The following is a 24030-nucleotide window of genomic DNA, read 5'->3' as shown; positions in this document are numbered from 1 at the left end:
GGTTTTTGAATTCTAACTGACATCTGCAACCTGTTTTTTTTAAAGTTACTTCTGATTATGACAGTTGTGCAGAATTTATCCGCCCTGTACGGGCACTTATGTCCACTGGATCAATTTGTGACACTCACACTATACGTTAAGGTCCTTGTACCAGCAACAAATGGAGTCTATTTGAACTCAGCACTAAGTTCAAATGGCCCCACTGATTTCAAGTTTCCTTTTTAAGTGAATTACACATTTCCCCTACTGGCAAAAATCGGTTCTGTCAGAAATGGGGTGTGGACTTCCCTATCCTGGTCCCACAAACATTTTTAAACATCAGCAGTCTTTCTGACTCAGCGAAAATTCAATGCACTGTATATTTCTTCTTTATTCTTTTTGGGGATGAGGGCATTGCTGGCAAAGCCAGCATTTGTTGCCCATCCCTAATTGCCCTTGAACTGAATGGCTTGCTTGGCCCTTTCAGAGGGCAGTTAAGAACCATCTACATTGTTGTGGATCTGCACTCACATAAAGGCCAGATCAGGTAAGGACGGCAAATTTCATTCTCTAAAGGACATCAGTGCATCAGATGGGGTTTAATGACAATTGATGATAGTTTTATGTTCACTGTCACTGACGAGAGCTTTTAACTCCAGATTTTTAAAAAAATTGAATTTAAATTCCACCTACAGCGAAAACAGCGCGGGAGCAGAGAGAGCCGGGACAGCAGAAACAGCGCCGGAGGAGAGAGCCGGGAGATTTAAAAAGCGCGGGAGGAGAGAGCCGGGACAGCGGACACAGCGCCGGAGGAGAGAGCCGGGAGATTTAAAAAGCGCGGGGAGTAGAGAGCCGGGACAGCGAAAACAGCGCCGGAGGAGAGAGCCGGGAGATTTAAAAAGCACGGGAGGAGAGAGCCGGGACAGCGAAAACAGCGCGGGAGCAGAGAGAGCCGGGACAGCGAAAACAGTGCGGGAGCAGAGAGCCGGGAGATTTAAAAAGTGTGGGAGGAGAGAGCCGGGACAGCGAAAACAGCGCGGGAGCAGAGAGAGCCGGGACAGCGAAAACAGCGCGGGAGCAGAGAGAGCCGGGACAGCGAAAACAGTGCCGGAGGAGAGAGCCGGGAGATTTTAAAAGCACGGGAGGAGAGAGCCGGGACAGCGAAAACAGCGCCGGACGAGAGAGCCAGGAGATTTTAAAAGTGCGGGAGGAGAGAGCCGGGACAGCGAAAACAGCGCGGGAGCAGAGAGCCGGGAGATTTTAAAAGCGCGGGAGGAGAGAGCCGGGACAGTGAAAACAGCGCCGGAGGAGAGAGCCGGGAGATTTAAAAAGCGCGGGAGGAGAGAGCCGGGACAGCGAAAACAGCGCGGGAGCAGAGAGCCGGGAGATTTTAAAAGCGCGTGAGGAGAGAGCCGGGACAGCGAAAACAGCGCGGGAGCAGAGAGAGCCGGGACAGCGAAAACAGCGCCGGAGGAGAGAGCCGGGAGATTTTAAAAGCGCGGGAGGAGAGAGCCGGGACAGCGAAAACAGCGCCGGAGTAGAGAGCCGGGACAGTGCTGGGAGAGGTGAGTGCACAAAAGGTGTGGCAGGAGTGCCTTTAGACACGGAGTGCTGATTGGAACAGAGTGCATCTGAGTTTAGGTGAGTGACTGAGTTTGGGTGAGTGGCGAGAGAGGGCTGTGTTTTTGTTGGTGTTCGGGTTTATCCTTGAGGTTCAATAAACAAAATTTAAAATATATATATTTAAATTAATTAACTAGTCGAATATGGCTGGACAGGTGATGTGCTGTTCCTCATAAGATTTTCCCTCCATACCAGGCAACATCCTGGTAAATCTCCTCTGCACCCGCTCCAAAGCCTCCACGTCCTTCCTATAATGCGGTGACCTAGAGGAAGGCGCAGAAGGGTGGGTGAGTAAATTTGCAGACGATACTAAAGTCGGTGGTGTTGTCGATAGTGTGGAAGGATGTAGCAGGTTACAGAGGGATATAGATAAGCTGCAGAGCTGGGCTGAGAGGTGGCAAATGGAGTTTAATGTAGAGAAGTGTGAGGTGATTCACTTTGGAAGGAATAACAGGAATGCGGAATATTTGGCTAATGGTAAAGTTCTTGAAAGTGTGGATGAGCAGAGGGATCTAGGTGTCCATGTACATAGATCCCTGAAAGTTGCCACCCAGGTTGATAGGGTTGTGAAGAAGGCCTATGGAGTGTTGGCCTTTATTGGTAGAGGGATTGAGTTCCGGAGTCGGGAGGTCATGTTGCAGCTGTACAGAACTCTGGTACGGCCGCATTTGGAGTATTGCGTACAGTTCTGGTGCAGAGGAGATTTACCAGGATGTTGCCTGGTATGGAGGGAAAATCTTATGAGGAAAGGCTGATGGACTTGAGGTTGTTTTCGTTGGAGAGAAGAAGGTTAAGAGGAGACTTAATAGAGGCATACAAAATGATCAGGGGGTTGGATAGGGTGGACAGTGAGAGCCTCCTCCCGCGGATGGATATGGCTGGCACGAGGGGACATAACTTTAAACTGAGGGGTAATAGATATAGGACAGAGGTCAGAGGTAGGTTCTTTACGCAAAGAGTAGTGAGGCCGCGGAATGCCCTACCTGCTACAGTAGTGAACTCGCCAACATTGAGGGCATTTAAAAGTTTATTGGATAAACATATGGATGATAATGGCATAGTGTAGGTTAGATGGCTTTTGTTTCGGTGCAACATCGTGGGCCGAAGGGCCTGTACTGCGCTGTATTGTTCTATGTTCTACAAGGAGGGAATGTAGCCATGTAAAATGGCTGACTCCCGATTAGAATGGCCAAACCCCGATTTAAAATGGCGAACGGAAGAGGCTGATGGGAAAATCAGCCAACAGGACTCAAAACAGACAGCTGCAGGTAAAACAGTGTATTCGCCTCTGGGGAAGCCAGACCGAATCGATACCTGCAGCCATCAACACAACAACACCCCAGCCATCTGCATATTAATCAGCAATCCCCGGGAACAATTGATACAAAATGGACACACAAAGCCAACCCAGACCTTTCGGCGCCAGCAGGAGCTGACACAAAGAGAGGTAAACGACCACCCCTCAATCAAGGAATCACTCCAGCCTTGGAGAATATCGAACCAAGTAATTGGGACCAAGTCCAATCACTTGGAACCAGGTACAAGGCCCGCCCCGAGAGGCGGGAAGCCCCTGAGGACTATAAGAATAGGGGCCAAGTTCAAATTGACCCTTCTTCTCCTCTCCGCACCCTTCGAGACCCATCTGCAAGAGAACGTAAGTCTTACTCCAACGCTCGCTACGAGATAGGCACTCCTGACTATCGACCTGTACCAGCTTTTGAATCCCGCAGGCTCAGAACCCATTCGAAAGGCCATTTGTTTCCCTGACCTGGTGGGCCATTTCCAAAGTTAAGTATTGGCCTGTTAGTTGTAGGAAGTAGCTTAGAAGTAGAATTAATGTATAAGTATTGATTGCTGTATATAATAAATGAGCGTTGATTTAACTCTTACTCAGCGGTGTGTTGGATTATTAATCATTACTCGGACTTGAACCACGTGGCGGTATCAGAAAGATACCTGGCGACGCAAGAGCAAAGGTGACAGAATTAGAGCAAATAAACTAAGGCTAAAACGAGCAACATGCGATCGGGGTCGGGCCCGAGAAGTTCGTTTTGGACTGTATAGCCGAGAATGGCTAAACGGGTCGTGCTGAACACACACTTCTCTTTGTTGTAGGTCAGGTTGAGAAGAGTGACAGTGCGGAGGAATTTATCGAGGTTGGCATTGTGGTCCTGATGGTCATGGCCGCAGATGGTGACATTATCTGAGTACGGAAAGGTGGCCCGCAAACCGTACTGGTCGACCATTCGGTCCATCTCTCTTTGGAAGACCGAGACCCCATTTGTGACACCGAAAGGGACCCGAAGGAAGTGGTAGAGGCGGCCGTCCGCCTCGAAGGCTGTGTATGGCCGGTCCGGCTTCCAGATGGGGAGCTGGTGGTACAAAGAACAAACAAAGAACAAAGAAATGTACAGCACAGGAACAGGCCCTTCGGCCCTCCAAGCCCGTGCCGACCATACTGCCCGACTAAACTACAATCTTCTACACTTCCTGGGTCCGTATCCTTCTATTCCCATCCTATTCATATATTTGTCAAGATGCCCCTTAAATGTCCCTATCGTCCCTGCCTCCACTACCTCCTCCGGTAGTGAGTTCCAGGCACCCACTACCCTCTGCGTAAAAAACTTGACGGATTTCAGGTCAATTGTTGAGAAGACCCGGTACTGCGCAATCTGATTGACCATATCAGATATGCGTGGGAGGTGGTACACGTCAGGCTGCGTGTACCAATTGATGGTCTGGCTGTAGTCCACGACTATCCTGTGTTTCTCCCTAGTTTTAAGCACTACCACTTGGGCTCGCCAGGGGCTGCTGCTGGTCTCAATAATACCCTCCTTAAGCAGCCGCTGGACTTCGGACCTGATGAACGTCTTGTCCTGGGTGCTGTACCATCTGCTCCTAGTGGCAACGGGCTTGCAATCCGCAGTTAGATTGGCAAAAAGGGAGGGGGGATCGACCTTGAGGGTCGCAAGGCCGCAAACGGTAAGGGGGGGTGAGGCTCTGGAGGTTGCACTGGAAGTCCAGGCCCAACAGCAGTGCAGCGCAGAGATTAGGAAGGACACAGAGGCGGAAGTTATTATATTCTACGCCCTGGACCGTGAGGGTGACTGTACAAAAGCCTTGGATCGGGATGGAGTGGGATCCGGAGGCTCGAGAGTTCCTTTTATTGGCAGGGTGGACCGCGAGGGAGCAGCGCCTTACCGTATCTGGGTAAACAAAGCTTTCTGTGCTCCTGGAGTCCAGCAGGCACGAGGTCGCGTGGCCGTTGATTTTAACCGGCATCGACGCGGTGGCCAGGTTGTGCGGGCGAGATTGGTCCAGCGCCATCGAAGCGAGCTGCGGTTGCCATCGGATGCTTCGGGTGGCGGGCATGTGCGGTTCCGATGTCTGGATGTCCGGAGACCCTGTGGGGGACAAAATGGCGGCGCCCATGTTGCGCACATTGCGGGGTCGAGACAAGATGGCGGCGCCCATGGGGCGCACATGGCCGAAGGGGGACAAGATGGCGGCGCCCATTGGTCGCACGTGGACCCGGGAGAAGATGGCGGCTCCCATTGTGCGTCTGGCGTGGGGGAGGGGGCGATAGTGGGCGCGATCGCAGCGACTGCGTGGGCCTGGCACACTGCCGCGAAGTGGCCCTTTTTACTGCAGGCTTTACAAACTGCAGTGCGGGCCAGGCAGTGTTGGCGGGGGTGCTTCTGCTGACCGCAGAAGTAGTAGCGGGGACCCCCGGGGTGCGCGGATCGGCGTGCGGCGCAGGCGTATTGGGAAGGCAGGGCCCCGGCTGAGGAGGTCGTCGGCAGGATCCAGGAGGGGTAGGAAGAGGTAGAAGGATGGGCAGCGCGGCGGGAGGGGTACGATTGTACGTTACGGGATTGAACCGTCATGGAGAGCGCCAAGGTTTTCATCTCCGCCAGTTCGAACGTGGCCCCTTCCAGTAATCGTTCTCGGATGCGGTCCGATGCAATCCCCGTCACGAAGGCATCGCGCATGAGGAGATTCGCGTGTTCGGCGGCCGTAATGGCCTGACGGTCACAGTCCCGGACGAGTGGAATTAGGGCCCGCCAGAGGTTTTCGATGGACTCACCAGGTAGTTGCGAGCGGGTGGCGAGTACATGCCTGGCGAAGAGCGTGTTCGCCTTCTGCGCGTAGTGTTCCTTAAGGAGGTCCATTGCTTTTGTGTAATTCGTGGCGTCTTGGATCAACGGGAACACGCTGGAGCTCAGTCTGGAGTACAGGACGTTTATCTTCTGAGCCTCCGTTGGCTCGGGGTCCGCAGCCTTGATGAAGGCCTCAAAACATATTAGCCAGTGAGTAAAGCCTTTTCTGGCGTCGGGCTAGTGCGGATCCAGCTGCAGGCGATCGGGCTTAATTCGGATATCCATTCTGTGGAAAATCTGACTGTAATAAATTGAGGCACGATCAATTGCACAAAGACTAAAGTTGGGTACAACTGTGGCTTTATTACAGTCAGATGCGTGGCCTCCTGCTGCAGCTGGCGAAATGGCAGGGCACTGGAGGTCATGCATATTTATACAGTTCTCCGTTGGCGGAGCCAGCCAGCAGGGGCTACCGGCAAACCTGTAGTGCAGGTCCTACCTTACATCTCCTATTACAGTGGTTCACCACATGCTGTGAGCTGATTAAGAGGAGAAAGCCAGTTTGAGACAGCAGCTTGAGAAGTTCTGGTTTGCTGTGATCTGATTAAAAGGAGAAAGCCAGTTGGAGAAAGCAGGTTGTGTGTGTCTGTGTGTGTCCAGAGAGCTGCAGGAAAAAAGCAAGGTGCTGGAGCTGAAGTCACCCAAGCTAATATATCTCTGCCATTCTACAGAAAATATATATGTCCTTTAACCTGATGTGATTTTGTTTAAAGGTGTTAAGTTTATTGGTAGTTTGAAGGAACATTTTAAGGAAGTATTTACTGTTGCAATATTTTCTGAGTTATCTTTGAAGTAAGGGGTGTTAAGAGATCCAATGTTTATTTAAGATGTTAAGTTGAGTTCATGGAATAAACAGTGTTTTGTGTTTAAAAACCCACGTGTCCATAATTGTAATACCACACCTAGGGAAAAAGATGTGAGCTCGGAAAAGCAACAAATACATTAAAGGGTGAGGTTGGTTGAACTCCATGATACATTTTGGGGTTCTGAAAACGCCCCGCCCATAACAATTGTGGGCTCGAGGGGGATAAAAGTCTATCTATTCGATTGGCTTTTGTGAACTTAAAGACAGTGAAGGATTGTTGTTTTTCCGGTGTGGTATTTTAGTTTAAGTGGGGAGAGTGTTGTGACCAATGGATCTTTCAGAGGCTCAGAAGTTTTTGGGGGTGGAGAATGTCACACATAGTACTTTACAGACAGAAACGAAAAGCAGACTGTTAGATTTGGCGAGAACATTGCAGTTAACATTACCTGACAAAATGCGAAAAGATGAGGTAATTATGGCGGTGGTTAAGCATTTAAAGTTGCCTGAGATAGAGTTTGACTCATTGGAAATGGAAAAAATTCAGTTGCAAATTAAACAAATGGAACATGAGAAAGAATTAAAATGGCTTGAATACGAGAGTGAGAGAGAGGAAAAAGAAAGCGAGAGAGAGAGAGAGGAAAAAGAACAGGAGAGAGAAGAAAGGAGAAAAGAAAGAATAGCCCTAGCAGAACAAAAAGAAAAAGAAAGGGAGATACAGATCAGGGAAAAGATAAAGAGAGGGAGTTTGAACTTCAGAAAATGGCCATGAAACATGACAATCAGTTAAAATTGGCAGACGTAAAGGGAAACGTACAGTTGGATGATAGTGGTGAGGATAGTGAGAAAGAGCGTCATAGTCGAAGGCTTGGTGGGAATCTATTTAAATATGTCCAAGCATTGCCAAGGTTTGACGAGAAGGAAGTGGAAGCCTTTTCCATTTCATTTGAGAAGGTAGCTAAACAAATGAAATGGCCACAGGACATGTGGTTGTTACTGATTCAAACAAAGCTGGTAGGTAGAGCTAGTGAAGTGTTTGCATCACTACCGGAGGAGGTATCTGGAAAGTATGAGGAGGTGAAGAAATCCATCTTAAGTGCATATGAGCTAGTGCCTGAAGCTTACAGACAAAGGTTTCAAAATTTAAGGAAAGAATTTGGTCAAACACACATGGAGTTTGAAAGGCTCAAACAGAGTAATTTTGAGAGGTGGATAAGGGCTTTGAAAATAGATCAAACGTATGAAGCTCTCAGAGAAATTATACTTTTGGAGGAGTTTAAAAATTCAATTCCTGATGTAGTGAGAACTTATGTGGAAGAACGGAGGGTTAAAACTGCGAGATTATAAGAACATAAGAACATAAGAACTAGGAGCAGGAGTAGGCCATCTGGCCCCTCGAGCCTGCTCCACCATTCAATGAGATCATGGCTGATCTTTTGTGGACTCAGCTCCACTTTCCGGCCCGAACACCATAACCCTTAATCCCTTTATTCTTCAAAAAACTATCTATCTTTATCTGAAAAACATTTAATGAAGGAGCCTCTACTGCTTCACTGGGCAAGGAATTCCATAGATTCACAACCCTTTGGGTGAAGAAGTTCCTCCTAAACTCAGTCCTAAATCTACTTCCCCTTATTTTGAGGCTATGCCCCCTAGTTCTGCTTTCACCCGCCAGTGGAAACAACCTGCCCGCATCTATCCTATCTATTCCCTACTACCAGCAGAAATGGCAGATGATTATGAATTAGTTCATAAATCAAAGATTGGTTTCCGACATCAGTTTCAGCCAGTGAGGGATAGAAACTGGGGACATGAGAAATACTCAAGTGGTAAAGGTAAAGGTGATCTGATGGGAGACAATAAAGAGAGTGTACCTCAGATTAAAAAAGAAATCCAGGAGGGTGGAAAAAAAATGAAAAGTTTCAGATGTTTTCACTGTAATAAACTAGGCCATGTAAAGTCACAGTGTTTGTGGTTGAAGCAAAGCACTGGGAAGGCTGATGTGGTAAAACAGGATAAGACAGTGGGGTTTGTTAGAGTGGTAAAGGAAAGCCCAAGGGAAGCGAAGGAGGTGCAAATGATTGTACAGCCTGTTCAAGAAGTGATTGTTAAGAAGGTGCCAGATGTTTTAAAGAATTTACTTGTGTGCGTAAAGTTTACTCATGTGTATCAGGAGGAGCAGGTAAAGAAGACACAATTTTAAGAGATACAGGGGCTAGTCAATCTTTAATGGTAAGAGATGAGGAATTATGTAGTTTGGGAAGAATGTTGCCAGAAAAGGTGGTGTTATGTGGAATTCAGGGTGAGAGGAGTAGCATTCCATTATATAAGGTAAGGTTGGAATGTCCAGTGAAGAGTGGTGAAGTGGTAGTAGGAGTAACAGATAAACTATCGTGTCCAGGAATACAGTTTATCTTGGGTAATGATAATGCTTGATCACAGGTGGGAGTGATGCCTACTGTGGTTGAGAAGCCAGTGGAAAATCAGACGACTGAAGGGTTGAAGGACGAATATCCTGGGACTTTTCCGGATTGTTTAGTAAAGGTCGCAAAGCAGCAGGTTCAGACAAGAGGAGTAATCAAAGAGTGAAGATGAAGTTGAAGTGCAATTATCAGAAACAATTTTTGATCAGATGGTTGAAAAAGAACAGGAACAGGTGGAGGATGAGGCGGATATTTTTAGTTCAGGAAAATTGGCGGAGTTACAACAGAAAGATGTCGAAATAAAACAGATATAAGAACATAAGAACATAATGTGGTAGTATGTATTGGGGGTCATGTGGGACTGGAAGCCCTAATGTCATTGGCTGACAGATCCCGGGTCCTGGTTGGCCGTTGACCTCAAGCTCCGCCCTGAAGGCGGAGTATAAGAAGCCGGTGTCTTCCCCCGCAGGCCAGTTTACTATCGAGCTGCTGGGGAACAGACACGCTTAATAAAGCCTCATCGACTTCACTATATTCGTCTCATGGAGTCTTTGTGCGTTACAATTTATTAAGCGTGCCTAAAAAGGACTATGGAGCTCAGGATCATTCCAGAATGCCTGAGGATCAGCCCCCACGCAGTGAATGCGGCAGCAGCCTTCAAACACTGGCAGACTTGCTTCGAGGCCTACCTCAGAACGACCACCGGCCGGGTCACAGAAGACCAAAAACTGTAGGTCCTGCACTCGAGGGTGAGCACGGAGATTTTCACCCTCATTGAAGACACCGACGATTTCCAGACGGCGTTCACAGCACTCAGAAGTCTCTACGTTCGCCCAGTTAACCAAATCTACGCTCGCTACCAGCTCGCGACAAGACGGCAAGCTCCCGGAGAATCGATGGACGAGTTCTACGCCGCGCTGCTGATTTTGGGACGAGCCTGCAGCTGCCCGTCGGTGAATGCAAACGAACACACGGACATGTTAATGCGCGATGCTTTTGTGGCAGGTATGCAATCCTCCCAAATCCGCCAAAGACTTCTAGAAAAAGAGTCGCTAGGACTCTCAGAGGCACGGGCCCTAGCAGTCTCCCTAGACATGGCCGCGCGTAATACCCGCGCCGACGGCCCCGACCGCGCGGCAGGCCATTGGGCCCCGTACGTAACCGTCGCGGCAAACCCCCTACCCCCCCCCCCCCCCCCCGGACACCCCACAGGCTTGCGCAGTCCAAACGCCCAGTCGCACCAGGGGCGCCCGCTGTTATTTCTGCGGCCAGGCGAAACACCCCCGACAGCGCTGCCCGGCCCGCGCAGCTATCTGCAAAAGCTGCGGGAAAAAGGGCCATTATGCGGTGGTGTGCCGATCCCGCGAGGTCGCCGCCGTCCCGGGGCCACAGGGAGCCCTACAAGCAATCTATGCGTCCCAACCCCCCCAGCACGCCATGTGCGACCCGCAGGCGCAGCCGCTCTGGGTCCCGACCACCGCGGTCCCGGGAGAACTGGGAGCCCTGCACGCCGCCTACGCTCCCCAACCCCCCTCCCTGTAGCCCATGTACGACCCGCCGCCGGCGCTACCGCTTTGGGTCCCGGCCAACACTCTCCACGGAGAGGAGGGGGTTTTTCGCGTCCCTAACGCCACCCTCACCCCCGTCCCGCGCCCCACGCCTGACCCGCCGGCGCCACCTACTTGGACCCCGACCACCGCTGTCCCCGGTGAGGGAGCTCCTCACGCTCCTTGCGCTCGCGGCCCCACGCCTGACCCGCCGGATCCGCCGACTTGGGCCCCGACCACCGCTGTCCCCGGTGAGGGAGCTCCGCGCGGTCCTAGCGCTCGCGGTCCTAGCGCTCGCAGTGAGGGAGCTCCGCGCGGTCCTAGCGCTCGCGGTCCTAGCGCTCCCCAGACCCCCCAGCACACCATGTGCGACCCGCAGACGCCGCCATTTTGGGTCCCGACCACCACGAGGGGAGGAGGGGCGCCGTTGTGCGACCCGCAGACGCCGCCATTTTGGGTCCCGACCACCACGAGGGGAGGAGGGGCGCCGCCATCTTGGACCGCCCCCGACCTGTACGACGCATGGGGGCAGCCATTTTGTCCACCCCCGCCGCCATCTTGTGACCCCCCAGCCACGTGCGATGTATGGGGGCGGCCATTTTGTCCATCCCCGACGCCATCTTGGACGGCAACAACGGACCCCACCCCACTACTACAACCACGGCTCTCTTCGGTTACGCTCGATCAGGCTCGGCCCCGGACACTCCAGACGACGACGACAACGGTCCTAATTAACGGCCACGAGACGCCATGCCTAGTCGACTCCGGGAGCACGGAAAGCTTTATACGCCCCGACACGGTAAGACGCTGTTCCTTGACCACCTATCCCAGCGCACAAAAGATTTGCCTAGCTGCAGGATCCCACTCCGTACAGATCCAGGGATTCTGCATAGTTACCCTAACGGTGCAGGGGAGGGAGTTCAAAAACTACAAACTTAACGTCCTTCCCCAACTCTGTGCCCCCACCTTGCTGGGATTAGATTTCCAATGTAATCTACAGAGCCTTACGTTTAAATTCGGCGGCCCCATACCCCCACTCACTATCTGCGGCGTCGCTACCCTCAAGGTGCAACCCCCGTCCTTGTTTGCGAACCTCACCCCGGATTGCAAACCCGTCGCCACTAGGAGCAGACGGTACAGCGCCCAGGACCGGACCTTCATTCGGTCCGAAGTCCAGCGGCTACTAAAGGAGGGCATAATCCAGGCCAGCAATAGTCCCTGGAGAGCGCAGGTGGTAGTAGTGAAGACAGGGGAGAAACAAAGGATGGTCATTGACTATAGCCAGACCATCAACAGGTACACACAACTAGACGCGTACCCTCTCCCCCGCATATCCGACATGGTCAATCGGATTGCCCAGTATAAATTCTTCTCCACCGTGGACCTCAAGTCCGCCTACCATCAGCTCCCCATCCGCCCAAGTGACCGCAAGTACACAGCCTTCGAGGCAGACGGGCGATTATACCATTTCCTACGGGTCCCTTTTGGCGTCACAAACGGGGTCTCGGTCTTCCAACGGGAGATGGACCGGATGGTTGATCAACATGGGTTACGGGCGACGTTCCCGTATCTCGACAATGTAACCATCTGCGGCCACGATCAGCAGGACCACGACGCCAACCTCCAAAAATTCCTCCAGACCGCCAAAGCCTTGAACCTCACGTACAACGAGGACAAGTGCGTTTTTAGCACCGACCGGCTAGCCATCCTGGGCTACATAGTGCGCAATGGGATAATAGGCCCCGACCCCGAACGTATGCGCGCACTCATGGAATTTCCCCTCCCGCACTGCCCAAAAGCCCTGAAACGCTGCCTGGGGTTCTTTTCGTACTACGCCCAGTGGGTCCCCCAGTATGCAGACAAGGCCCGCCCCCTAATACAGACCACGACCTTCCCTCTGTCGACAGAGGCTTGTCAGGCCTTCAGCCGCATCAAAGCGGACATCGCAAAGGCCACGATGCGCGCCATCGACGAGTCCCTCCCCTTCCAGGTCGAGAGCGACGCCTCTGACGTAGCTCTAGCGGCCACCCTTAACCAAGCGGGCAGACCCGTGGCCTTTTTCTCCCGAACCCTCCACGCCTCAGAAATCCGCCACTCCTCAGTGGAAAAGGAAGCCCAAGCCATAGTGGAAGCTGTGCGACATTGGAGGCATTACCTGGCCGGCAGGAGATTCACTCTCCTCACTGACCAACGGTCGGTAGCTTTCATGTTCGATAATGCACAGCGGGGCAAAATTAAAAATGACAAGATCTTAAGGTGGAGGATCGAGCTCTCCACCTTCAACTATGAGATCTTGTACCGGCCCGGAAAGCTGAACGAGCCGTCCGATGCCCTATCCCGCGGCACATGTGCCAACGCACAAATTGACCGCCTCCAAACCCTCCACGAGGACCTCTGCCACCCGGGGGTCACTCGGTTTTACCACTTCATCAAGTCCCGCAATCTCCCATACTCTTTAGAAGAGGTCCGTACAGTCACAAGGGACTGCCACATCTGCGCGGAATGCAAGCCGCATTTTTTCAGGCCAGATGGAGCGCACCTGATTAAGGCTTCCCGCCCCTTTGAACGCCTCAGACTCGATTTCAAAGGGCCCCTCCTCTCCACCGACTGCAACGCATATTTTCTTAATGTAATGGACGAATACTCCCGCTTCCCTTTTGCCATTCCCTGCTCCGACATGACCGCGGCCACAGTCATTAAAGCCCTGAACAGCATCTTCACACTGTTCGGTTACCCCGCATACGTCCACAGCGACAGGGGGTCCTCTTTCATGAGTGACGAGCTGCGCCAGTTCCTGCTCAGCAAGGGCATAGCCTCAAGCAGGACGACCAGCTACAACCCCCGGGGGAACGGGCAAGTAGAAAGGGAGAACGGCACGGTCTGGAAGGCCGTCCTACTGGCCCTACGGTCCAGGGATCTCCCAGTTTCACGGTGGCAGGAGGTCCTCCCGGACGCTCTCCATTCCATCCGGTCGTTATTATGTACAAGCACTAATCAAACGCCGCACGAGCGTCTCCTTGTCTTCCCTAGGAGGTCCTCCTCTGGAACGTCGCTGCCGACCTGGCTGGCGGCCCCAGGACCCATCCTGCTCCGAAAGCATGTGCGGGCACATAAGGCGGACCCGTTGGTCGAAAGGGTTCACCTCCTCCACGCAAACCCCCAGTACGCCTACGTGGAGTACCCCGACGGCCGACAGGACACGGTCTCCCTGCGGGATCTGGCGCCCGCCGGCACCACGCACACCCCCCCCGACACCATCAACCCAACCGCCCCCCTTCCTGCCACCGCCGCACCCCGCGACCGCCCCCTTCCCAGGAGTATCAGTCCCCCTCCCCTTTGCACCGACAGCTGAAACCGTACGGCTCCAGGAGGCGACAACACTGGTACAAGCATCACCACCACCGCCGGGGCCGAGGCGATCGACACGGACGACCAGACCGCCCGACCGACTCGTGGCGTCGATGTAAAACAAAGATGGACTGTTCAAAGAACATTTTGTTTTTTTTCCTATACCCTCTGTAAATAGTTGCAACAGGACGAAACTGTCCAATACTGTACTACCATGTGAATGTTCTATCCTCCCAGGACCAGCCCTGTAAACCCTTACCACCATACGAAGCATCACCCCGCCGGGTTCATTTTTGACAAGGGGTGAATGTGGTAGTATGTATTGGGGGTCATGTGGGACTGGAAGCCCTAATGTCATTGGCTGACAGATCCCGGGTCCTGGTTGGCCGTTGACCTCAAGCTCCGCCCTGAAGGCGGAGTATAAGAAGCCGGTGTCTTCCCCCGCAGGCCAATTTACTATCGAGCTGCTGGGGAACAGACACGCTTAATAAAGCCTCATCGACTTCACTATATTCGTCTCATGGAGTCTTTGTGCGCTACACATAAGAACTAGGAGCAGGAGTAGGCCATCTGGCCCCTCGAGCCTGCTCCGCCATTCAATGAGATCATGGCTGATCTTTTGTGGACTCAGCTCCCCTTTCCGGCCCGAACACCATAACCCTTAATCCCTTTATTCTTCAAAAAACTATCTATCTTTATCTTAAAAACATTTAATGAAGGAGCCTCTACTGCTTCACTGGGCAAGGAATTCCATAGATTCACAACCCTTTGGGTGAAGAAGTTCCTCCTAAACTCAGTCCTAAATCTACTTCCCCTTATTTTGAGGCTATGCCCCCTAGTTCTGCTTTCACCCGCCAGTGGAAACAACCTGCTCGCATCTATCCTATCGATTCCCTTCATAATCTTATATGTTTCTATAAGATCCCCCCTCATCCTTCTAAATTCCAATGAGTACAGTCCCAGTCTACTCAACCTCTCCTCGTAATCCAACCCCTTCAGCTCTGGGATTAACCTAGTGAATCTCCTCTGCACACCCTCCAGTGCCAGTACGTTCTTTCTCAAGTAAGGAGACCAAAACTGAACACAATACTCCAGGTGTGGCCTCACTAACACCTTATACAATTGCAGCATAACCTCCCTAGTCTTAAACTCCATCCCTCTAGCAATGAAGGACAAAATTCCATTTGCCTTCTTAATCACCTGTTGCACCTGAAAACCAACTTTCTGCGACTCATGCACGAGCACACCCAGGTCTCTCTGCACAGCAGCATGTTTTAATATTTTATCATTTAAATAATAATCCCTTTTGCCGTTATTCTTACCAAAATGGATAACCTCACATTTGTCAACATTGTACTCCATCTGCCAGACCCTAGCCCATTCACGTAGCCTGTCCAAATCCCTCTGCAGACTTCCAGTATCCTCTGCACTTTTTGCTTTACCACTTATCTTAGTGTCGTCTGCAAACTTGGACACATTGCCCTTGGTCCCCAACTCCAAATTATCTATGTAAATTGTGAACAGTTGTGGGCCCAACACTGATCCCTGAGGGACACCACTAGCTACTGATTGCCAACCAGAGAAACACCCATTAATCCCCACTCTTTGCTTTCTATTAATTAACCAATCCTCTATCCATGCTCCTACTTTCCCCTTAATGCCATGCATCTTTATCTTATGCAACAACCTTTTGTGTGGCACCTTGTCAAAGGCTTTCTGGAAATCCAGATATACCACATCCATTGGCTCCCCGTTATCTACCGCACTGTTAATGTCCTCAAAAAATTCCACTAAATTAGTTAGGCACGACCTGCCCTTTATGAACCCATGCTGCGTCTGTCCAATGGGACAATTTCCATCCAGATGCCTCGCTATTTCTTCCTTGATGATAGATTCCAGCATCTTCCCTACTACCGAAGTTAAGCTCACTGGCCTATAATTACCCACTTTCTGCCTACCTCCTTTTTTAAACAGTGGTGTCACGTTTGCTAATTTCCAATCCGCCGGGACCACCCCAGAGTCTAGTGAATTTTGGTAAATTATCACTAGTGCATTTGCAATTTCCCTAGCCATCTCTTTTAGCACTCTGGGATGCATTCCATCAGGGCCAGGAGACTTGTCTACCTTTAGCCCCATTAGCTTGCCCATCACTACCTCCTTGGTGATATCAATCCTCTCAAGGTCCTCACCTGTCATAGCCTCATTTCCATCAGTCACTGGCATGTTATTTGTGTCTTCCACTGTGAAGACCGACCCAAAAAACCTGTTCAGTTCCTCAGCCATTTCCTCATCTCCCATTATTAAATCTCCCTTCTCATCCTCTAAAGGACCAGTATTTACCTTAGCCACTCTTTTTTGTTTTAAGTATTTGTAGAAACTTTTACTATCTGTTTTTATATTCTGAGCAAGTTTACTCTCATAATCTATCTTACTCTTCTTTATAGCTTTTTTAGTAGCTTTCTGTTGCCCCCTAAAGATTTCCCAGTCCTCTAGTCTCCCACTGATCTTTGCTACTTTGTATGTTTTTTCCTTCAATTTGATACTCTCCCTTATTTCCTTAGATATCCACGGTCGATTGTCCCTCTTTTTACCGTCCTTTTTGTTGGTATAATCCTTTGCTGGGCACTGTGAAAAATCACTTGGAAGGTTTCCCCATAAAGTCTTTGCTCCCAGTCTACCTTAGCTAGTTCTTCTCTCATCCCATTGTAATCTCCTTTGTTTAAGCACAAAACACTTGTGCTTGATTTTACCTTCTCACCCTCCATCTGTATTTTAAATTCCACCATATTGTGATCGCTCCTTCCGAGAGGATCCCTAACTATGAGATCCTGAATCAATCCTGTCTCATTCCACAGGACCAGATCTAGGACCGCTTGCTCCCTCGTAGGTTCCATTACATACTGTTCGAGGAAACTATCGCGGATACATTCTATAAACTCCTCCTCAAGGCTGCCTTGACCGACCTGGTTAAACCAATCAACATGTAGATTAAAATCCCCCATGATAACTGCTGTACCATTTCTACATGCATCTGTTATTTCTTTGTTTATTGCCTGCCCCACCATAATGTTACTATTTGGTGGCCTATAGATTACTCCTATCAGTGACTTTTTCGCCTTACTATTCCTGATTTCCACCCAAATGGATTCAACCTTATCCTCCATAGCACCGATGTCATCCCTTACTGTTGCCCGGATGTCATCCTTAAATAACAGAGCTACACCACCTCCCTTACCATCCACTCTGTCCTTCCGAAAAGTTTGATACCCTCGGATATTTAACTCCCAGTCGTGACCATCCTTTAACCATGTTTCAGTAATGGCCACTAAATCAGAGTCATTCACGATGATTTGCGCCATCAACTCATTTACCTTATTCCGAATACTACGAGCATTCAGGTAAAGTACACTTATGTTGGCTTTTTTACCTCTGTTCTTAATCTTAACACCTCGATCAATAACCTCTCCTAAGTTATATTTCCTCTTAACCTTTCTCCTAATTTTCCTTGTCGTCGAACCCACATCTTCCTGTAACAACCTGCCGCATCGCTTACCATTAATGTTTTCACTTCCCGTTTTATTTCTTTTAGTATTCCTGGTCCTATTCACTGAGCTCCCCTCAGTCACTGTACCTTGTACTGTCGCCCTTTTTGATTTTTGACTATGGCTTCTCTGCCTTACACTTTCCCCCTTACTGCCTTTTATTTCTGTCCCTGTTTTACTACCTTCCAACTTCCTGCATCGGTTCCCATCCCCCTGCCACATTAGTTTAAACTCTCCCCAACAGCTCTAGCAAACGCCCCCCCTAGGACATCGGTTCCAGTCCTGCCCAGGTGCAGACCGTCCAGTTTGTACTGGTCCCACCTCCCCCAGAATCGGTTCCAATGTCCCAGGAATTTGAATCCCTCCCTCTTGCACCATCTCTCGAGCCACGTATTCATCCTCTCTATCCTGACATTCCTACTCTGACTAGCTCGTGGCACTGGTAGCAATCCTGAGATTACTACCTTTGAGGTCCTACTTTTTAGTTTAACTCCTAGCTCCCTAAATTCAGCTTGTAGGACCTCGTCCCGTTTTTTACCTATATCGTTGGTGCCTACGTGCACCACGACAGCTGGCTGTTCACCCTCCCCCCCCCCCCCCAGAATGTCCTGCAGCCGCTCCGAGACATCCTTGACCCTTGCACCAGGGAGGCAACATACCATCCTAGAGTCTCGATTTCGTCCGCAGAACCGCCTGTCTATTCCCCTTACAATTGAGTCCCCTATCAGTATAGCCCTGCCATTCTTCTTCCTGCCCAGCTGCGCAGCAGAGCCAGCCACGGTGCCATGAACCTGGCTGCTGCCGCCTTCCCCTGGTGAGCCATCTCCCTCAACAGTATCCAAAGCGGTATATCTGTTTTGCAAGGAGATGACCGCAGATGACACCTGCACTGCCTTCCTACTCTTGCTCTGTCTTTTGGTCACCCATTTACTATCTCCCTCAGTACCTTTCACCTGCGGTGTGACCAACTCGCTAAACGTGCTATCCACGACGTCCTCAGCATCGCGGACGCTCCAAAGTGAGTCCATCCGCAGCTCCAGAGCCGTCAAGCGGTCTAACAGGAGCTGCAACTGGACACACTTCTTGCATGTGAAGGAGCCAGGGACAGTGGACGTGTCCCTGAGCTCCCACATCGCACACGAGGAGCATGACACGGGTCTGAGATCTCATGCCATGTCTTAAACCTTCGGTTAACTTGAACAATTTCAATTTCCCCCCCCAAAAATTTAACTAAATAAATAAACAACGAAGAAAAAAATAAATAAATATACCAATGAAAAGAAACAGAAAAACAGAAACACTACTTACCAGTCACAAAAAGCACTTCCTCCCCACCCAGCTTTGAATTCCCACCTCGATTCAAATTCCCAAACTCACTCTTTGCTGTCTCACTCTGGCTGTCTTCTCTGTCTCACTGGGAGAACTCACTGGGAGTGAGTTACAAGTTGCTCTTTTTAAACTGTCCTGAATCGACTCCCCTCCCCCACCTGCTTTCAGATCAAAGTAGATTAAAGTGACTGACACTTAACTGCCAACCAGTTATGTGAGTGGGTGGGGCAGCCCTTGTTAACCTACACTGCACAATACTAGCTTAATTCAAATTAATTTAAACTCCTGAAATTTAAAAGGAGCTGCCTTACTGATTCAATTTAATTCAATTCAATTCCCACCTCGATTCAAATTCCCAAACTCACTCTTTGCTGTCTCACTCTGGCTGTCTTCTCTGTCTCACTGGGAGAACTCACTGCCCAGCTGCGCAGCAGAGCCAGCCACGGTGCCATGAACCTGGCTGCTGCCGCCTTCCCCTGGTGAGCCATCTCCCTCAACAGTATCCAAAGCGGTATATCTGGAATAATATATATGGAAGAGGAATCTGAGAGGATACCAGAGTGTTATTACCGGAAAAATGATGTCTTTGTGAGAAAATGGAGACCTGTACTTATGCAGGCGGATGAAAAGTGGGCAGAAGTTCATCAAGTAGTATTGCCGGTAGGGTATAGAAAGGAGGTGTTGCGAGTTGCACATGAGTTACCAGTGGTAGGCCATTTGGGAATAAGGAAAAGTCAAGCTAAAATCCAGAAACATTTTTATTGGCCTGGACTACATAAAGATGTAGTTAAATTTTGTCAATCATGTCACACATGTCACATGATAGGGAAACCTCAAGCAGTGATAACACCAGCACCCTTAATACCCTTTCCAGCATTTGAGGAGCCTTTTACAAGGGTCCTAATCGATTGTGTAGGACCGCTTCCCAAAACAAAAGGTGGGAATCAATATCTTTTGACTGTAATGGATGTGTCTACTAGGTTTCCAGAGGCCATTCCAGTACGTAATATTACAGCTAAAAGGATTGTGGAGGAGTTAGTTAAATTCTTTACTAGATATGGACTACCCACAGAAATTCAATCGGATCAAGGAACAAATTTTACTTCAAAGTTATTCAAGGAAGTTATGGATAGCTTAGGAATAAAACAATTTAAATCAACTGCGTACCATCCAGAATCGCAGGGAGCGTTAGAAAGGTGGCATCAGACATTAAAGACAATGTTGAGGGCATATTGTCAAGATTATCCAGAGGATTGGGATAAAGGAATCCCATTCGTATTGTTTGCAATTAGGGGTGCACCTAATGAGTCAACCAAATTTAGTCCTTTTGAACTAATTTTTGGTCATGAGGGAAGAGGACCACTTAAATTGATTACGAAAAAACTGGTGGGTGAGAAATCGGAAATTACACTATTGGATTACGTGTCAAATTTTAGGGAACGATTAAATAGAGCAGGTGAATTGGCTAGACAACATTTGAAAGTTGCACAAAATGTGATGAAACGGGTAGCGGACAAGAAATCCAAAGTCCGTAGTTTTGCCAGTGGGGATAAAGTTTTAGTGTTGTTACCAGTGGTAGGTGAGCCTTTAAAAGCTAGGTTTTATGGACCGTATCAGATAGAAAGCTAATTAAGTGAGGTGAATTATGTGGTAAAAACACCAGATAGAAGGAAGACTCACCAAGTGTGTCATGTGAATATGCTTAAAAGGTAGGAGCTGCGAGTCAGAGCGGAGATTTTAAAAGATCGCGGCCTAGTTTCGGGAGCCGTTCGGAGGAGGAGGAGCAGTCTCTGTCAGGGAGAGAACCTGAGAACATCTAAGACACTCAGAAGGTAAGAAGGTAAGTAAGTGATTTTTACTCATTTTTACTTTTATACCTTTTTCAAATTGTGTGTGTCGGGGGAGAAACTGAAGTGACATCACAGAAAAGCTGTGACCTGAGTGGCTGGTTGGGAATCTACACTAAATTTAAAAAATTAAGCATTGGTAACTAATTAAACATAATTACTTAATTATAATTTAGAGGGGTATCTAAGCCAGAGATCGGAGAGTACTATATTTAGCGTTCGCATTTATATTAGAAGTCTAGTGCTAGGAAACAGATAGTTAACAGTAACTATGAAAACATTTTTAAAAAATATTTAAAAGTGTTTTTTAAAAAAAAACTTTTAATTTTAATTAATTGACGCAATGTCAGTTAGAGGGGTGCAGTGCTCTGACTGTGAGATGTGGCAGGTCCGGGAGGCTTTCAGCGTCCCGGATGACTTCATCTGCAGAAAGTGCACCCAACTGGAGCTCCTCACAGACCGCATGGTTCGGTTGGAGCAGCAATTGGATGCACTTAGGAGCATGCAGGTGGCGGAAAGCGTCATAGATCGCAGTTATATAAATGTGGTCACACCCAAGGTGCAGGCAGAGAAATGGGTGACCACCAGAAAGGGCAGGCAGTCAGTGCAGGAATCCCCTATGGTTGTCCCCTCCTCGAGCAGGTATACCCCTTTGGATACTGTCGGGGGGGATAGCCTATCAGGGGGAAACAGCAGCAGCCAGAGCAGTGGCACCACGGCTGGCTCTGATGTTCAGAAGGGAGGGTCAAAGCGCAGAAGAGCAATAGTAATAGGGGACTCTATAGTCAGGGGCACAGATAGGCGCTTCTGTGGACGATAAAGAGACTCCAGGATGGTATGTTGCCTCCCTGGTGCCAGGGTCCAGGATGTCTCCGAACGGGTAGAGGGCATCCTGAAGGGGGAGGGCAAACAGGCAGAGGTCGTTGTACATATTGGTACTAACGACATAAGCAGGAAGGGGCATGAGGTCCTGCAGCAGGAGTTCAGGGAGCTAGGCAGAAAGTTAAAAGACAGGACCTCTAGGGTTGTAATCTCAGGATTACTCCCTGTGCCACGTGCAAGTGAGGCTAGAAATAGGAAGATAGAGCAGCTAAACACATGGCTAAACAGCTGGTGTAGGAGGGAGGGTTTCCATTATCTGGACTACTGGGAGCTCTTCCGGGGCAGGTGTGACCTATATAAGAAGGACGGGTTGCATCTAAAACGGAGAGGCATAAATATCCTGGCCGCGAGGTTTGCTAGTGTCACACGGGAGGGTTTAAACTAGTATGGCAGGGGGGTGGGCACGGGAGCAATAGGTCAGAAGGTGAGAGCATTGAGGGAGAACTAGGGAATAGGGACAGTGTGGCTCTGAGGCAGAGCAGACGGGGAGAAGTTGCTTAACACAGCGGGTCTGGTGGCCTGAAGTGCATATGTTTTAATGCAAGAAGTATTACGGGTAAGGCAGATGAACTTAGAGCTTGGATTAGTACTTGGAACTATGATGTTGTTGCCATTACAGAGACCTGGTTGAGGGAAGGACAGGATTGGCAGCTAAACGTTCCAGGATTTAGATGTTTCAGGCGGGATAGAGGGGAATGTAAAAGGGGAGGCGGAGTTGCGCTACTGGTTAGGGAGAATATCACAGCTGTACTGGGGGAGGACACCTCAGAGGGCAGTGAGGCTATATGGGTAAAGATCAGGAATAAGAAGGGTGCAGTCACAATGTTGGGGGTTTACTACAGGCCTCCCAACAGCCAGCGGGAGATAGAGGAGCAGATAGGTAGACAGATTTTGGAAAAGAGTAAAAACAACAGGGTTGTGGTGATGGGAGACTTCAACTTCCCCAATATTGACTGGGACTCACTTAGTGCCAGGGGCTTAGACGGGGCGGAGTTTGTAAGGAGCATCCAGGAGGGCTTTTTAAAACAATATGTAGACAGTCCAACTAGGGAAGGGGTGGTACTGGACCTGGTATTGGGGAATGAGCCCGGCCAGGTGGTAGATGTTTCAGTAGGGGAGCATTTCGGTAACAGTGACCACAATTCAGTAAGTTTTAAAGTACTGGTGGACAAGGATAAGAGTGGTCCTAGGATGAATGTGCTAAATTGGGGGAAGGCTAATTATAATAATATTAGGCGGGAACTGAACAACATAGATTGGGGGCGGATGTTTGAGGGCAAATCAACATCTGACATGTGGGAGGCTTTCAAGTGTCAGTTGAAAGGAATTCAGGACCGGCATGTTCCTGTGAGGAAGAAGGCTAAATACGGCAATTTTCGGGATCCTTGGATAACGAGAGATATTGTAGGCCTCGTCAAAAAGAAAAAGGAGGCATTTGTCAGGGCTAAAAGGCTGGGAACAGACGAAGCCTGCGTGGAATATAAAGAAAGTAGGAAAGAACTTAAGCAAGGAGTCAGGAGAGCTAGAAGGGGTCACGAAAAGTCATTGGCAAATAGGGTTAAGGAAAATCCCAAGGCTTTTTACACGTACATAAAAAGCAAGAGGGTAGCCAGGGAAAGGGTTGGCCCACTGAAGGATAGGCAAGGGAATCTATGTGTGGAGCCAGAGGAAATGGGCGAGGTACTAAATGAATACTTGGCATCAGTATTCACCAAAGAGAAGAAATTGGTAGATGTTGAGTCTGGAGAAGGGTGTGTAGATAGCCTGGGTCACATTGAGATCCAAAAAGACGAGGTGTTGGGTGTCTTAAAAAATATTAAGGTAGATAAGTCCCCAGGGCCTGACGGGATCTACCCCAGAATACTGAAGGAGGCTGGAGAGGAAATTGCTGAGGCCTTGACAGAAATCTTTGGATCCTCACTGTCTTCAGGGGATGTCCCGGAGGACTGGAGAATAGCCAATGTTGTTCCTCTGTTTAAGAAGGGTAGCAAGGATAATCCAGGGAACTACAGGCCGGTGAGCCTTACTTCAGTGGTAGGGAAATTACTGGAGAGAATTCTTCGAGACAGGATCTACTCCCATTTGGAAGCAAATGGACGTATTAGTGAGAGGCAGCATGGTTTTGTGAAGGGGAGGTCGTGTCTCACCAACTTAATAGAATTTTTCGAGGAGGTCACTAAGATGATTGATGCATGTAGGGCAGTGGATGTTGTCTATATGGACTTCAGTAAGGCCTTTGACAAGGTCCCTCATGGTAGACTAGTACAAAAGGTGAAGTCACACAGGATCAGGTGTGAGCTGGCAAGGTGGATACAGAACTGGCTAGGTCATAGAAGGCAGAGAGTAGCAATGGAAGGATGCTTTTCTAATTGCAGGGCTGTGACCAGTGGTGTTCCACAGGGATCAGTGCTGGGACCTTTGCTGTTTGTAGTATATATAAATGATTTGGAGGAAAATGTAACTGGTCTGATTAGTAAGTTTGCAGACGACACAAAGGTTGGTGGAATTGCGGATAGCGATGAGGACTGTCAGAGGATACAGCAGGATT

At 49.4% G+C, this 24030-nt stretch overlaps 1 long non-coding RNA gene across 1 annotated transcript in view; it reads left to right on the top strand.

Moving 5' to 3' along the window:
* LOC140429239 (uncharacterized) overlaps positions 1-24030 on the top strand; it is a 160645-nt gene that overhangs the window by 1350 nt on the left and 135265 nt on the right. The window contains exon 2 of the long non-coding RNA XR_011949017.1: positions 20463-20593. This is a non-coding gene — a long non-coding RNA (uncharacterized lncRNA). The remainder of the gene's footprint in view (positions 1-20462; positions 20594-24030) is intronic.

Source organism: Scyliorhinus torazame, chromosome 9, assembly GCF_047496885.1.
Source record: "Scyliorhinus torazame isolate Kashiwa2021f chromosome 9, sScyTor2.1, whole genome shotgun sequence".
Lineage (NCBI taxonomy): Eukaryota > Metazoa > Chordata > Chondrichthyes > Carcharhiniformes > Scyliorhinidae > Scyliorhinus > Scyliorhinus torazame.
The sequence above is the reverse complement of the archived record's forward strand: the minus strand, read 5'-3'. Positions and strand labels throughout refer to the sequence as shown.